We start from the raw sequence: 6,034 nt of genomic DNA, 5'->3' as shown, positions 1-6,034 counted from the left end.
CCTCAGTTGTCGTTTTTTTATCAATTTTTTTTCAAATTTTGATATTCAATTTGATTTCTACTGTCTTTTATTTAACTACAAAACGCTTGGCCAAGAGGGATGCACATTCATTTCAGTTTGGCTTACATATCAAAGAGTACACAAGACGCCTATTTTCAGAATAAGATATATAATTCAAAATCTTTCAAAGTAGTTTGTGTTTTATTTGTTCTGGCCGACAAAATAGTCAATAATGTGGTGGTGGTATGCCTTCAATATTATTCGGACGCTCTTAGGAATGAAATTTTAAATTAATCTTCATTCAAGTCCGTGCGCTTCATAGAGAGTCGTATAGCAAAAAGTAGAACCACAAATATAAAGAACATTTGATATTTCTATAATCAGAACTGGTGACTGTTAATATTCAAGAAACTTCAACAATGTATATCACTGGCTAAGTTCACTAAAACCTATTGAGATAACTTAACTTACTTTTTTATTTGAATCAAGGAAAAGTAAAACAAAAATTAAAAATTAAACTCTGAGAAAGATTCAAATAGAAATTGTCTAATCATATGGCAAAACCTCAATCACATGAAACGAACGGATACTAACTGACATTCACCTGACTTGGTACAGATATTTTCTTATGTTGAAAATGGTGGATGAAGTAATGGATTTATTAACGAATTGATAGTATCGCACTCTGTGAAAAGTTGTAAGTAAGTACTTCAATAAAGGTCATTTTCTAGGTCGATCCTATTGTAAACGAAGATATAATGGGAATTACTGGGGGTTTTTTTTTGTATTGTGTATCAAAAACACGTGATATATTAAATGGCAAAATCAAAAGCTCAAACCATAAAACAAATGGGAAACAACTGGCATGCTCCTGACTTGATACAGGCATTTCCTTACGAAGAAAATGGTGATTAAACCTGATGTCATAACTAGCTAAACCTCTCACTTGTAGTACAGTCGCATATATTTCCATTATTTTGACAAGAATGTGTGAACAAAACAAACATACATACTGGTAAATATGTCAATAATAAATGCACAGCAGTTAATACTTCAACAATGTATATCACTGGCTGAGTTCACTAAAACCTATTGAGTTAACTTAACTTACTCGTGTTTCAACAATCGTGTTTTACTTGAACTATTTGAGAGTTAAACCCCTGTACCTTTGTTCGAAACCTCAACGAGACCGGGGTTTAACTCGAGAGACCCTTGAACGATGTCCACCAATGAGTTTATTTTATTACATACACATGCTACTATGTTCGATTGTTGTTCAATGTAATATGTTCTATTACGGTTCTAAATTAATTGAAAAGGAATATAAAAATCACCTAAAAATTGTGAATTGAGTGAATCGTGCCTCGAAATTGTTTAATTATACTTTACTTTATGTACATTATACGGAAAGAAAAGTACGACAAGAAAAAAATCAACACAAAAATTGCATGACTAGTCACTATGAGCACCTTAACATTTGTAGTTCTGTGCATTTAACGTATGAAATAGGTCTTATCAAAATGGATGGACCCTGTTTCGTCATTGTTGTAATTGTTTACTAAATCAGGACCCAGTTTTTCGTTTTTTATATAAATAAGACCGTAAGTTTTCTCGTTTGAATTGTTTTATATTATCATTTCGGGACTTTTTATAGCTGACTTTGAAGTATGGACTCTGCTCATAGTTGAAGGCCGTACGGTGACCTATAGTTGTTAATTTCTGTGTCATGTTCGTCTCTTGTTTCATTAGCAACATTTCATATCATCTTTTTTATATTGATAGTATCGCACTTGGTGAAAAGTTGTAAGTAAGTCCTTCAATAAAAGTAATTTAAGTGGTCAATCCTATTGTGAACGAAGATATAATAGGAATTTTTTTTTTTTTTTTGTATTGTGTATCAAAAACACGTGATATATTAAATGGCAAAATCAAAAGATCAAACCATTAAACAAAGGGAAACAACTGGTATGCTCCTGACTTGATACCGGCATTTCCTTATGAAGAAAATGGTGATTAAACCTGATGTCATAACTAGCTAAACCACTCACTTGTAGTACAGTCGCATATATTTCCATTAGATTGACAAGAATGTGTGAACAAAACAAACAGACATACTGGTAAATATGTCAATAATAAGTGCACAGCAGTTTATAATTTAATTTTGGATGCGTCTTCTGATTGGCTGACGTTATTTTGTTATCAGCCCATAGACATAATTTAGTCATGTGACCGTGACGTCATCACCGTTTTTTTTCATGGTTTTCTACGGTTTAAAATGGAATTTAGAATTGAATTATAAGAAATGATTGTAATATTTTTTCTGTCTATTCGAAAAAAACATTAAAAATGTGGTGCACACTGTTAAATAACCCGCTACTCGCGTTATTCAGTGTGCCACAAATTCTTTACATTATATCTTCTTAGACAGAAAAAAATATTACAGTCATTCCTTAAATAACATTAACGGTACCTATTTTCCTGCACCAGATGCGCATTTCGACAATACCTGTCTCTTAAGTGATGCTCGTGGCCAAAATATTTGTAATTCAAAGCGTATATAAAAGAGGAAGAGCTATAATCCAAAAGGTCCAAAAAGTATAGCCAAATCCGTGAAAGGAATCAGAACTTTGCATGAAGGAGATACATTCCTTAATTTATAATAATTTCTATCATTTTGAAACAGCTGATTGCAATAACACAAAAAAAAAAATCAGTATGTTCATGACAGTACCGAAGTACTAATATTGTCAACACAGAAAACCAAAATAGCATATAGATAAAGCATCAACGTATAAATGAAAGACAAGAATACAAGAAATGCCCATAGTACAATAACACAATTGCAGGATATATGCGTACCAATCCGCGCAATATTGATATTACCAAAAAAGGACTAGAGAGTAAATGTAAATAGTTTTCAATTGAGCTTTTATAAAACAAACTATAATCTGCTATTCTATTAGGATGCTACAAAATAGAAACAAACGAAACGATGATTCGAATTCTCAATATCAAGAAGGAACAAAAACCGTTTTTATGCCCCACCTACGATAGTAGAGGGGCATTATGTTTTCTGGTCTGTGCGTCCTTCCGTCTGTGCGTCCCATTTAAGTTTTTGGTCAAGGTAGTTTTTGAAGAAGCTAAAGTCCAATCAACTTGAAACTTAGTACACATGTTCCTTATGATATGATCTTTCTTATTTTAAAACAAAATTAATCTTTTGACCCCATTTTCATGGTCCACTGAACATAGAAATTAAAATTGATAGTTTCAGGTTAAAGTTTTTGGTCAAGGTAGTTTTCAATGAAGTTAAAGTCCAATCAACTTGAAACTTTGTACACATGTTCCCTTTTGGTTGAGCAATTTACTTTTAAGGCCAAATTAGATTTTTACCCAATTTCACGGTCCATTGAACATGGAAAATGATAATGCGAGTGGAGCATCAGTGTACTTTGGACACATTCTTGTTTTTTCATGTTTAACCCGCTTTCTTTCTTTGTTTGGTTATTGATCAGTAAAACACACAGAACTCGATGTTAAAATGTATGGGTTGATATTCAATCTGCTCATCAAAATACGGACCAAACTAAAAGTAACAAGCTTTTATATGAGCTGCGTCGGATAGAAATGAACCTTACCCAAATGAATATCAATTCATCGTCTGTTAAACCATTGCGGTTGAAGCAATCTTGTTGCAAATCTGCAACTGTTTGAACATTGAGTTGACATAAGAACCTGACAAAATTTAATTCTTTAATACGTATGTGAATGTTCCAAAATCAATTAAAGTTTAATCCTTGTACATGCAAACGTGCATTTGTATAAGGTTGATTCCTGTAGGAATTAAAATGGATGAGTTTTTAAACCTTCTTATGTATGCAATTCTTTTTTAGTTTTAATAAACATATATACAGTATATAGCTGCAAAATTTTATTTCCAAAAACGTGTTTAATATCAACATAAAAAAGATATAGTTTCTGAAAACTAATAATTCTCAAATCAATTTTCCTTCACAATCTGTATATAAGTATAAAGAGTTTTGCAGCAATTAAAGAGTTATGTATTTAATGCATAAGAGGTTGATGTTTTCTCTCCATTAACGCCATACTTTATTCTGATAATTTCGAATAATCATAAAATTAAACATTTTGTTCTAAAGAAGAGCAATAATCTATATTCATTTATTGTTTTCTTGTCTTATAAAGCCGATACGACAATTAATATACATTTCTTGCTTAGTTTTTCTTGACTTTGACTTTTCCTCAAGTACATTTGTAGTACAACATTTACATGTAATTCCTAACATATTTTTCTTTAACCTGAAAAAAGATTAAAATGGATAAAATGATTTCAACATTTTAAGATTTATTGTACATAAGTATTATATTGCAGCTGTATCGAAACAAAAATGAACATGTTTCGTATTTCAAAATTTGTTTATTACCATATGATTCCTATATATCATAAACAGTTGTAATTTGGTTTTTTCTACTATCTTTTTTGACAGCAGTGCCTGTAATATCTTAAAACACAACAAATATGAAAATAAGAATAATACAACTCTTCACATGAGTCCAAAATGACACAGAAAAAAACAACTATAGACCATTTTACGGCCTTCAGTAATGATCAAAGCCCATACTGCTCCTTTATCTATAACAAGTCCTTGAATGGCAAATTTGAAAATTTGAGGAAACAAACAGTATAAAAAATGTTATTTAGAAACATTCCACACGTATGTATTCGTTTGAAAGACGAAGTCTTAATAAAAAGAAGGGATGTGTGTTTGACCAACACAACACGTCATAAACGAAAGACGAAATCTTTCCAACCTGTGACGATTCAAGGATGTCGGTTTGTATCGACACTAGTCAAAGATTTAATACTGTATATCAACATCTATATGTCAACTGATAATTAGGCTTGAAATAATTATCCCATAATTTTTTATATATTTATCATTCATTTGACACATTTTTTCTGTCAAAAAAAGGACTTTATAAGATTTTAAAACATGATGGGACCTAGGTGGCCGATTGGTCTAATAGTCGAACTATTGTATTTGTATACTGTCAATACTGAGGTTTTGAGTTCAAATCCGTCATATAAGTTTGACTCTAATCTTTATCGACTATTATTGTCGATTTCCCCGCTGAAGGTGGCTCTACTTGGCCACTCCTGCTTTATCCACCAATAAAAAATTATAACCACGAAATAACGCAAAAGTGCTGAAAGTGGATTTACATGTACAAAACAATCAATCAATCAATTAATCAAATATGGCTGTTAAAACTACATGAAAAAACGTTATAAAAAGAAGTAATGGTTATAATGCAAAATATTTTATGAAGCACTACATGGATAAAACCAAAGAATTTGGAATATAATATTCACAAAAATTCAATAAACAAGATGAGTGAACATCTTTAAACTGTTAACACTGTGATGTTAAGATGAATCTTACGTCATGAATGAGAATAATATGTGGCATAGAATCCATTGCCAGTAACACTGCCATCAGATGTAAACAACACAAGCATGTTATTTCCAGTTGACCGCACTATACTGCTACTACTACTGGAACCAGAAAGCTTCAGTAGCGGTGAATCTGAAATCGTTGATCCTTCAAAGACCTGAATTATTAACAAATAAAAGAAAAATAATAGATAAGTTAAATGACATATTGGCATTAAAGAACCTTCGAACAAAAGTTATATTAAAACACACACAAATCAGTTACAAACTACTTCAAATTTATGATAAAATAATATGTGATGAAACTCGAAATTTTAACCAAACTAAGGGTGTCGTTTTTTTGTCAATTTTCCATAATGCCAAGGAATCAGGTGAAATTATAATTTTGCCTCAGGCGGATACTCCAATTATTATGCACCGTTGATAACGTATATAATTAAATGTTTTGAGTAAATCAGCCCTAATTCGGATAAATAAAGGCAACAGTAGTATACCGCTGTTCAAAACTCATAAATCCATGGACAAAAAACAAAATCGGGGTAACAAACTAAAACCGAG

The sequence above is a fragment of the Mytilus galloprovincialis genome, chromosome 14, assembly GCF_965363235.1.
Source record: "Mytilus galloprovincialis chromosome 14, xbMytGall1.hap1.1, whole genome shotgun sequence".
Lineage (NCBI taxonomy): Eukaryota > Metazoa > Mollusca > Bivalvia > Mytilida > Mytilidae > Mytilus > Mytilus galloprovincialis.
The sequence above is the reverse complement of the archived record's forward strand: the minus strand, read 5'-3'. Positions refer to the sequence as shown.